The following is an 11,821-nucleotide window of genomic DNA, read 5'->3' on the forward strand; positions in this document are numbered from 1 at the left end:
AAATCCAACCCGGGGATCCGAAATAAACGGAACCCGCTGCTAAATACCGCGGACAGAATTTCGGCGTCTCAGAAGTAAATATCCATAAGCCAACTGAACCAAACTCACCATCAGTACCTGCAAATGATTCACTCCCGCCCCACTCACGTGTGCCATCTAGGCCAAGGTAAGGTCAAGAGATACGCAGGATAAACGATCCATTCAAGAATATCATCATATGCACACCAGGTGTATGCAACGATCATACCCCATCAGAATCTGAACTGCTCGTGATACCATGTTCTACTAAGTGGCGCCATACCACCAGTTTCCCATGAATCACTCTATTCCTAGGTGTCCTAAAGTTCACTCATAGTCTGTGTATTGGGGCTTTTACCTCTTGTGACTCCCACCCAACAGAGAAACAGATACACAGCCAGCACAATGATAATGATGCATGCAAACATATATGTAAATATATACAATCACAGTATAATAATCATAAATGCCATAAATAAAGCAGTAAAAGCAACCAAAATTATCCTAGAGAGCGCTAGGATTGACTCGCTTAGGGAAGATGGACCAGCAAGAGGTCAACTTCTTATATCTCCCCAGCAGAGTCGCCAACTGTCGCATCGCGAAAAACAACCGGCGGGAAAAGAGACAGAGCCGCCACCGTGCGTTATTTATCCCAAAGGAGGGAAAGGAAACGCTCGATGTAAACCTGAAAAAGGGAAAGGAATGGTCTTACGACCAGAGATTGCAAGGTACGGGAGTCGGTTACGCAAGGGGAAGGTATTAACACCCCTCACGTCTGTCGTACTCGACGGGATCCACGCTCAAGAGAATAGGAAAAGGTTGCTAAATAAACTGCTCAAAAACTGCACAAAACTGGAATAAAACACGGGTGAAAGACGGAAGAAGGGGACTCGACAGGATGTCGCATCCTGGGCCTACGTAGTTTGTCAGAAACAAACATCAGAGTCGACGTAGTTCGGGGAAATGGGAAGCTTGCTCGCTAGGACATCGCATCCTATGCATACGTATCTTCTCTAACCAGAGTAAGAATCAGAGCACTCGTAGCTCGGCTAACGCACGCCGAAACAAAACACCGAAAAAAGACGCTGAGACGTCAAAACACACAATAGGAAACGGGATGCCAATCAATGGACTTACATCCAACTCCTAACAAACGAAAATGAGGAAACAGAATGCCAATAGATGGACTTACATCCAACTCCTAACAAACGAAAATGAGGAAACAGAATGCCAATAGATGGACTTACATCCAACTCCTAACAAACATACACGAAAAGAAGAAGGGTCTCGATTACAACAAGGGCAAGAGACAAGGAAGGTCTCTATCGCAACGAGGGCGAGAGAAAATAAAGGTCTCGATCGCAACGAGGGCGAGAGAAAAGAATCGCAACAAGGGCGAAAACCAGCAAGGATTAAATGTTAGTCGTCAGTCAAACTCGGCAAGACATCGCATCTCGTGCCTATGTATCTCATCTGAACATGAGAATCAGAGTTGCCGTAGTTCGGCTAAACTATTTCTGTTTGTTTTGTGTTTTTTAGGTGAACGACGTTACTACGCAATCTACCGGATGCTCGACCTTTGGAGACTTACTCACCTTTAGTAGAAGGAGTCAACGTGTCCTCAAGGGAAGATAGAGGTTTGTTTGTGTTTTAGGAATGCTCACGCAAGAAAGGAAGTCCTAGACGAAGGAACCATGCTACCTTAATTGACATGCAAACGAGAGACTATACGAAGTCTAGCAATCCTATGGGGATACAACAAGCCAGTCTCAAAAGAGAACAACAAGAACTGGAAATGGAATGCCAATCAATGGGCTTACTTCCAACTCCAAAAACAAACGGGAAATAGAGAGCCAATCGATGGTCTTACATCCGACTCCTATCAACATGCAGGAAACAAAAAGGTGAAGAAAGAAAAAGGGTGAACACGCACACAACACGACAAAAAAGAGAAAAGGGCGCCCGAAGAGATCTCGCTCGATCTTCTGCCTACGTACCTCACTTGGTATGAGGATCAGGGCGACGTAGTTCCCCTTAACAGGGGAGAAACTTCCTCCTAACTAGAGACTAGGGAGATAACAGACTAATAGGGAGACTACGACTCGAGCCTAAAAGTTGTCATGCAAACGATCCCTAAGTTGGCTAATTAGAACCTAACTCGCACAGGGAGCAAGTCAATCACACAGCAAGTAAACATCAATCCCAGGTGAACAAGTATCACACTCTATATGCAAACAAGCGGCTCATACAAGGCTGGGCTTTAGTCAAGGGGTCATATCAACCTCGACAAACAAGCCAACACTGTAGGGGTGTGCAAAAGCTCTTAACCACTAATATTGACCGTCAGGGTGAGCAGATGAAAGGTAATGAGGATTAGACCTCATAGCTCTTAACCCGGCCTGGGTGAGCTTGAATCAAAGAATGCGTGGGGATCCAGAATGAGGGACCCTATTCCACTTGACTGACTCTATACAAGATCTTGGGTTAGGTTCAAGAGCATCAACACGTAGTACGAGCAAATGCCTGCCAAAAGCAACGACAGGGCTTCCAGACTACATGGAGTTAGAGAATGATTACCTAGGTGGTATGTCAACCACAACCAAAGCAAAGCTCAAGCAAGAGCTAAAAGCGACTAATGTACCCTCTTGAAGAACAGTGTGGTGATTTCGTGGATTCAAGCCTCCTTCAGCTCCAGATCTCCTCTCTCAACCTTGTTATGAATTTTGATGCATAAATTGACACCTGAAAAGGCTTGGATCTTGCTAAATTTCAGAACACCATCTTCATCTTCAAGCTTTGTGTATGCACGTTTCTTGTCCAATTTCTTCAATCCAACGCTTGATTCCTACTCAATCATGCATGCTAAACCAGAATATGCAAGAAAATTCATGTGTTATGTGAAGGATTTTGAAGTTTGAATTGAGAGAATTTTTGGAGGGAAATGCAATTTCTAGATCTAGAATGTGTAAAACTGAGCAATTCTGTTATAATTAAGCTTTTATATGCTGTGTTAATTACCATGCTAATCCAAATTAAGCTTGGCTAATGGAAACTTAATGAGAAAAGAGGTGTATGACCAATTTGTCAAATACACCCTTGCATGGCAAAAGTGCACGTGAACAGTGCCATATTATGATTCATATCCACTTAAAATCAGCTCATGAGCATAATTGGTTTGGAATTTTATATGTATGATGCACCAAATTTGAATTAGGCAATTTCCCTCCAAAATGTTCATGCATGGCCAAATGATCATGTGATATTATTTCATGCAATGCAATGATGGATTTGGAAAATATTGGTCACAAGCAGCATATTGCAAAAAGAGTGACTCAAATTGGAGTTTTGTAGCCAAAGTTATGCCATGTTGAACCTCCATGTATACTTTGCAATCATTGGACCATAACTTTTCAACCACCCATCAAATGCTCATGATCTTGGACTTTTTGGAAATGGGAGAGAAAGACCTTCAACTTTTATGTTGATCAAAATTTCATTTGAAGCTTCTTTGATGTTGGAAAGTCAAGTTGAATGTGGTCCAAAAATTTGCCATTTTTGGAAACTTTGAATTACAAGTCACTTTCCATTTTTGGAAACTTTTGATCTGGCTTCAAATTCTTCAAGATAGGTGTTTGACATGATGAATAGGCCTTGTTTGGACATGAATGGGATGAAGAAATTCATTTCCCCACCTCAAAGCCCTCAGTTGACTGCACAGTTGACTTTTATGGGCCTCAGATGACCTGGAGATGCACTGATGAATTTGGGCCTCTACCACTTTGTAAAGTTGCTTCAAAATGATCCTTGGATCATATAAGCTCTTTAGAATGATCCTGTGGCCTTCGTCTCAAGTAAAAACTTGCTCTTCTACACAAAGGATTCTCTTGATGCTAATGCTGACTGCTATAGTGCAATGCAATATGACCTAAAAAATGAAATGAATGCCTGAATGGGGAGGCAAATTTGTAACACCCCGATAAAAATAAGATAATTATTTAAAATAAGTTAATAATGTATTTATTAATTTAATTAAATAATTGGATTATTATTATTATTGGAATTATTATTATTGGAATAATAAGTTGGAAAATATATAAAGAGTTCCATTTGGTAAAAAGGGTTTTTTCACGTGAAAACCAGAGAAGCGACAGAAGTGAGAAAGAGGCAAAGAGGAAGAGCAAGAGAACGAGGGTTGAAGGAAGGAAAAGCTTGAAGCTCAGAGATTTGCCGGATTAACTCAGGTAGGGGGGGGGGGGGGGGGTTCATCGTCGTTTAATGGGTATTATGGGTTAACATTAAATGGGTAGTGATAAACCATTGATTTGACTCTAATTAGATGATGAATATTGAAATTGTGAAATTTTAGATGAATGAGATATGAGTATGATTGAGGAAATTCGTAGGAATTAGAGGTAATAAGGTTAGAAATTGTGAGATCGAATGTGTATGATCTGTGTTAGACAATATGAATGAATGTTGTGTAAAAATTGGAATGTGGAAGGTGGGATCTGAGAATCTCGTAGCAGAGAAAACCATAGCAGATCTGGAATTCTGGTTTCTGGTCATACGCGTATGGCACTAGGCAATACGCGTATGAGATGGTCTGGTACGCGTATGGCACTAGGCAATACGCGTATGGATGAGGAAGATGATGTTTTGAACGTGGTTTTGTCTCTGTTGGTACGCGTATGAGGAAGTGGTACGCGTAGCATACGCGTATGAGGCAGACAATACGCGTATGGGATTGGCTGAGAAATGGGCCATACGCGTATGGGACTAGGAAATACGCGTATGGGCAGAATTGTGATTTTTCTGAGCTGTTGTTGTGCAGTTTTGGTCATTGCAGCTGTGTGATGTAAATTAGCTGATGTATGATATAGTAGGGATCATTTCCCATTGTTTGAGCAGTGTAGGTATTAGTAGAGTGTGCTAATACGGTGATTTATTATTTAACATGATATGATATGATTCTGTGATAAACATGCTGATGACGTATGATGGTATGCATAATACTGTGAATGTATCTGTTATGTATGCGATTGGGAATGGACTGTTTATGGCTTAGAGTGTGAGCATATGTCTATTTTGAATTGTTGTTGATGTTTGCATGCTAGGTGATTAGCGTGCATATCATAGCCCTTGTGGTGGTAGCTAATTCCCATGGTGAGGAATTAGTGAGTGAGTCACTAGGTCTCAAATGAGTGGGACTAGTGAGCTTGGTAGCCGTATCTGGATTTGATCGGTGAGGTTGAACTATATGTTCACGAATAGTCGGTACCGCATGCATGGAGTCTCATTGCATAATGTATGTATGGCGTATAATATGAATGGATGTATTCCAATATTATACGTGTGTTTTGTGTTGAGTTGAGTATGATGATGATTATGAGTTGATGTTACCGTTGTTGAATGTGTGATATGATTAGGGTGATGAAATGTGTTAATTTACTTAGCATTACATGATATTTTGTAATGCTTATTATATCGATTGAGGAACTCACCCTTACAACTATGTTTCAGGTAACGAGCAGTGATTGAGTAGAAGCTAGTCCTTGGAGTCTAGTGTAGTTCCTTAGTGGGTCATGCTCTGGTAGATGTAACATCGGGACGGGATGTTTTACCTTGTTTTCATTTTTGGTTGTTGAACAACTTTACATGTGATGTGTTACATGTTTGAATGTTGATTAGATTTCTATCCGCTGCGAATTATGCAAAGGTTTATTTTGATGAATAAATGAGCATGACAGGATATTTTGATGATTGGTGTGAAGTGTCAAGTGTGACACCCTTAATTGCATATCTACTCTGATTTATGTTTTGTTGATTTAATTAAATATTGGGGTATTTTAGAAGGGTGGTACAATAGTGGTATCAGAGCATAGTCGGTCGAGTCGAGTCGTAATTATTCTGTTTCCCTGTACGTGATAGGTGTTGTGTAACCCTATCAGTACTTATTGTTTTAGCTTGTTGGGTTTTCAGAATAGAGATGGCTGGAAGAGGTAGAGATGATGCTGCGATTGCTGAGGCTCTGGGAATGCTAGCTGGAGTACTTGGAGGAAATCCGAATGTTGTGGGACTGGGAGCTGCTCGTCAACTGAGTGAGTTCCAGAAGAACAATCCTCCAATGTTTAAGGGAGCATACGATCCAGATGGTGCTCAGAAGTGGTTGAAGGAGATCGAGAGGATCTTCCGAGTGAAATTGAGTGTGCCGATAACCAGAAGGTCAGGTTCGGTACGCATATGCTATCAGAGGAAGCAGATGATTGGTGGGTGGGTACCCGCACTGAGTTGGAAGCTGCTAGGAGTGCTGAGATCACTTGGGCGGTGTTCAGAGAGAGATTCCTAAGGAAGTACTTTCCAAAGGATGTCAGAGGAAAGAAAGAGATAGAGTTCTTAGAATTGAAGCAGGGCAACCGGTCTGTTACTGAGTATGCTGCTAAGTTCACAGAGCTGTCGAAGTATTACACTCCCTATAACGAGGCTACTGGGGAATTTTCGAAATGTGTGAAGTTTGAGAACGGGTTACGTCCCGAGATCAAGCAGGCTATTGGGTATCAGCGGATTAGAGTGTTTTCTGACTTGGTTGACTGTTGCAGGATTTTTGAACAGGATACCAAGGCCAGAGCGGAGAGCTATCAGCAAAGGGTTGATAGGAAAGGCAAGAATTAGAATGATCGTGGGAAACCGTATGCAGCTGGCAAAAGTTTCCAGAGACAGAGTGGGATGAAGAGGCCTAGTGGGGGAGACTCCAGTGCCCCTGCTAAGTGTTTCAGATGTGGTCAGGCTGGACATCGTATCCATGAGTGTACCAGTAATGAGAAGAAGTGTTTTAAGTGTGGAAAAGGTGGTCACTTGGCTGCAGAGTGCCGGTTGAAGACTGTGACTTGTTTCAACTGTGGAGAAGTGGGTCATATCAACCCACAGTGTCCTAAGCCGAAGAGAGAGAACCAGTCGGGAGGCAAGGTCTTTGCTTTATCGGGTTCTGAGACTTCTGCAGATGATCATTTGATCCGAGGTACGTGTTATATTAATGGCTTTCCTCTTGTAGCTATTATTGACACAGGTGCGACTCATTCCTTTATATCTTTGGATTGTGCTGTGAAACTTAAATTAGAGATATCTGAGATGCATGGGGGTATGGTGATTGATACTCCTGCGAAGGGTTCAGTGACTACTACTTCAGTTTGTTCAAATTGCCCTTTGAGTATTTTTGGTAGAGACTTTGGGATGGACCTAGTGTGTCTTCCACTAGTGCAGATTGATGTTATCCTGGGTATGAACTGGTTGGTGTCTAACCGAGTTTATATCAACTGTTTTGATAAGACTGTGATCCTTCTTGAGATTGAGGAAGGAAAGAGTTTGTTTCTATCAGCAAGGCAGGTGAATGAGGCAGTAGCAGATGGGGCGGAGTTGTTTATGTTGTTAGCGACTTTGGAGGCGAAAGATAAAATGGTGATTTGCGATCTAGCCGTGGTGTGTGATTTTCCTGATGTGTTTCCTGAAGAAGTGAATGAATTACCACCAGAGCGTGAAGTTGAGTTCTCGATTGATTTGGTACCTGGTACTAGGCCGATATCGATGGCTCCGTACCGTATGTCTGCTATTGAGTTAACTGAATTGAAGAGTCAGCTGGAAGATCTGTTGGATAAGAAATTTATTCGTCCGAGTGTGTCGCCGTGGGGTGCACCAGTGTTATTGGTTAAAAAGAAAGAAGGTACTATGAGGTTGTGTGTGGACTACAGGCAACTGAATAAAGTGACGATCAAGAATCGGTATCCTTTGCCGAGGATTGATGATTTGATGGATCAGTTGGTTGGTGCGAGTGTGTTCAGCAAAATACATTTGAGATCTGGGTATCATCAGATACGTGTGAAAACGGAAGATATTCAGAAGACTGCTTTCAGAACAAGGTATGGACATTATGAGTATTCTGTAATGCCTTTTGGTGTGACTAATGCGCCTGGGGTATTTATGGAGTATATGAATAGGATTTTCCATCCGTACCTAGACAAGTTTGTTGTGGTGTTTATTGACGATATTTTGGTGTATTCGAAATCTGAAAAAGAGCATGCTGAACATTTGAGAGTGGTTTTAGGGGTTCTACGAGAAAAGAAGTTATTTGCTAAACTGTCTAAGTGTGAATTTTGGTTAGAAGAGGTTAGTTTTCTTGGTCATGTGGTTTCAAGAGGTGGTGTTGCTGTTGATCCTTCTAAGATAGAAGTGGTATCTGAGTGGGAAGCTCCGAAGTCAGTTTCTGAGATAAGGAGTTTTCTTGGACTTGCAGGTTATTATAGGAAATTTATTGAGGGATTTTATAAGTTGGCGTTACCGTTGACGATGTTGACTAGAAAGGGGCAAGCGTTTGTTTGGGACTCAAAATGTGAAGAAGGTTTTCAAGAGTTAAAGAGAAGGTTAACTACTGCTCCTATTCTGATATTACCAAGTCCGTCGGAACCATTTAAGGTTTACTGTGATGCTTCATTGTTGGGTTTAGGTGGTGTTTTGATGCAGAATAAGCAGGTTGTAGCTTATGCTTCGAGACAACTGAAGGTTCATGAGAGGAACTATCCGACACACGATTTAGAGTTGGCAGCTGTGGTATTTGTTCTGAAGTTATGGAGGCATTACTTGTACGGGTCAAGATTTGAGGTTTTCAGTGATCATAAAAGTTTAAAGTATCTGTTTGATCAGAAAGAGCTGAATATGAGACAGAGGAGATGGTTAGAGTTTCTGAAGGATTATGACTTTGGTTTGAATTACCATCCGGGTAAAGCAAACGTAGTGGCTGATGCATTGAGTCGGAAATCATTGCATATGTCTATGTTAATGGTTAAGGAATTGGATTTAATTGAGCAGTTTAGAGACTTGAGTTTGGTGTGTGAGAGTACTCACAATAGTGTTAAATTGGGAATGTTGAAGTTAACGAGTGGTATTCTGGATGAGATTATAGAGGGTCAGAAATCCGATGTGCTTTTGGTTGATAAGTTGACTCTAGTGAATCAAGGTCAAGGTGGTGAATTCAGAGTTGATGAGAATGGTGTTTTGAAATTTGGTAATCGGGTGTGTATTCCGGATGTTACCGAACTGAAGTAGAGTATCCTTGAGGAAGGACACCGTAGTGGCCTGAGCATTCATCCTGGAGCTACGAAGATGTATCATGATTTGAAAAAGTTATTTTGGTGGCCGGGAATGAAAAGAGAAATTGCGAGTTTTGTTTATTCTTGTTTGACTTGTCAGAAGTCAAAGATTGAGCATCAGAAGCCGTCTGGGCTAATGCAACCGTTGGTTATTCCAGAGTGGAAGTGGGATAGTATCAGTATGGATTTTGTTTCTGGTTTACCGAGGATAATTAAGAACTTTGAAGCTATTTGGGTGATTGTTGACAGATTGACAAAATCGGCTCATTTCATTCCGATCAGAATGGATTATTCGTTAGAGAGATTAGCTGAATTGTATATTGAGAAAATTGTAAGTTTGCATGGTATTCCGTCGAGTATTGTTTCGGACAGAGATCCTAGATTTACATCGAAGTTCTGGGAAGGTTTGCAGAGGGCTTTGGGAACTATGCTGAGATTGAGTTCTGCATATCATCCGCAGACTGATGGTCAGACTGAGAGGACGATTCAGTCACTAGAGGATCTGTTGAGGGCTTGTGTTTTGGAAAAGGGAGGTGCTTGGGATTGTTATTTACCTTTGATTGAGTTTACCTACAACAATAGTTTTCATTCGAGCATTGGTATGGCACCGTTTGAAGCTTTGTATGGTAGGAGATGTCGGACACCTTTATGTTGGTATGAGTCCGGTGAGAGTGATGTGGTTGGACCGGAGATTTTTCAACAAACTACGGAAAAGATTAAGATGATTCAGGAGAAGATGAGGATTGCTCAGAGTCGTCAGAAGAGTTATCACGACAAGAGGAGGAAGTCACTTGAGTTTCAAGAGGGAGATCATGTGTTTCTTCGTGTTACTCCGATAACTGGGGTTGGTCGAGCTTTGAAGTCGAAGAAGTTGACACCTCGATTTATTGGTCCTTATCAGATTTTGGAGAGGATAGGGGAGGTAGCCTATCGTATCGCTTTACCGCCGTCACTTGCGAATTTGCATGAGGTTTTTCATGTGTCTCAGTTGAGGAGGTACATTCCTGATCCGTCGCATGTGGTCCAAGTAGATGATGTACAGGTGAGAGATAACCTGACTGTTGAAACATCACCTATGAGGATCGAGGATCGAGAGTTGAAGCAGTTGCGGGGTAAAGAGATTGTTTTAGTAAAGGTAGCTTGGGGAGGACCAGCAGGTGGCAATGTGACTTGGGAACTTGAGAGTCAGATGAAGGAGTCTTATCCTGAGTTATTCACTTGAGGTATGTTTTCGAGGACGAAAACTCTTTTAGTGGGGGAGAGTTGCAACACCCCGATAAAATAAGATAATTATTTAAAATAAGTTAATAATATTTATTAATTTAATTAAATAATTGGATTATTATTATTGGAATTATTATTATTGGATAAATAAGTTGGAAAATATATAAAGAGTTCCATTTGGTAAAAAGGGTTTTTTCACGTGAAAACCAGAGAAGCGACAGAAGTGAGAAAGAGGCAAAGAGGAAGAGCAAGAGAACGAGGGTTGAAGGAAGGAAAAGCTTGAAGCTCAGAGATTTGCCGGATTAACTCAGTAAGGGGGGGGGGGGGTTCATCGTCGTTTAATGGGTATTATGGTTTAACATGTGATGGGTAGTGATAAACCATTGATTGACTCTAATTAGATGATGAATGTTGAAATTGTGAAATTTTGGATGAATGAGATATGAGTATGATTGAGGAAATTCGTAGGAATTAGAGGTAATAAGGTTAGAAATTGTAAGATCGAATGTGTATGATCTGTGTTAGACAATATGAATGAATGTTGTGTAAAAATTGGAATGTGGAAGGTGGGATCTGAGAATCTCGTAGCAGAGAAAACCATAGCAGATCTGGAATTCTGGTTTCTGGTCATACGCGTATGGCACTAGGCAATACGCGTATGAGATGGTCTGGTACGCGTATGGCACTAGGCAATACGCGTATGGATGAGGAAGATGATGTTTTGAACGTGGTTTTGTCTCTGTTGGTACGCGTATGAGGAAGTGGTACGCGTAGCATACGCGTATGAGGCAGACAATACGCGTATGGGATTGGCTGAGAAATGGGCCATACGCGTATGGGACTAGGAAATACGCGTATGGGCAGAATTGTGATTTTTCTGAGCTGTTGTTGTGCAGTTTTGGTCATTGCAGCTATGTGATGTAAATTAGCTGATGTATGATATAGTAGGGATCATTTCCCGTTGTTTGAGCAGTGTATGTATTAGTAGAGTGTGCTAATACGGTGATTTATTATTTAACATGATATGATATGATTCTGTGATAAACATGCTGATGACGTATGATGGTATGCATAATACTGTGAATGTATCTGTTATGTATGCGATTGGGAATGGACTGTTTATGGCTTAGAGTGTGAGCATATGTCTATTTTGAATTGTTGTTGATGTTTGCATGCTAGGTGATTAGCGTGCATATCATAGCCCTTGGGGTGGTAGCTAATTCCCATGGTGAGGAATTAGTGAGTGAGTCACTAGGTCTCAAATGAGTGGGACTAGTGAGCTTGGTAGCCGTATCTGGATTTGATCGGTGAGGTTGAACTATATGTTCACGAATAGTCGGTACCGCATGCATGGAGTCTCATTGCATAATGTATGTATGGCGTATAATATGAATGGATGTATTCCAATATTATACGTGTGTTTTGGTGAGTTGAGTATGATG

The sequence above is a fragment of the Lathyrus oleraceus genome, chromosome 5, assembly GCF_024323335.1.
Source record: "Lathyrus oleraceus cultivar Zhongwan6 chromosome 5, CAAS_Psat_ZW6_1.0, whole genome shotgun sequence".
NCBI lineage: Eukaryota > Viridiplantae > Streptophyta > Magnoliopsida > Fabales > Fabaceae > Lathyrus > Lathyrus oleraceus.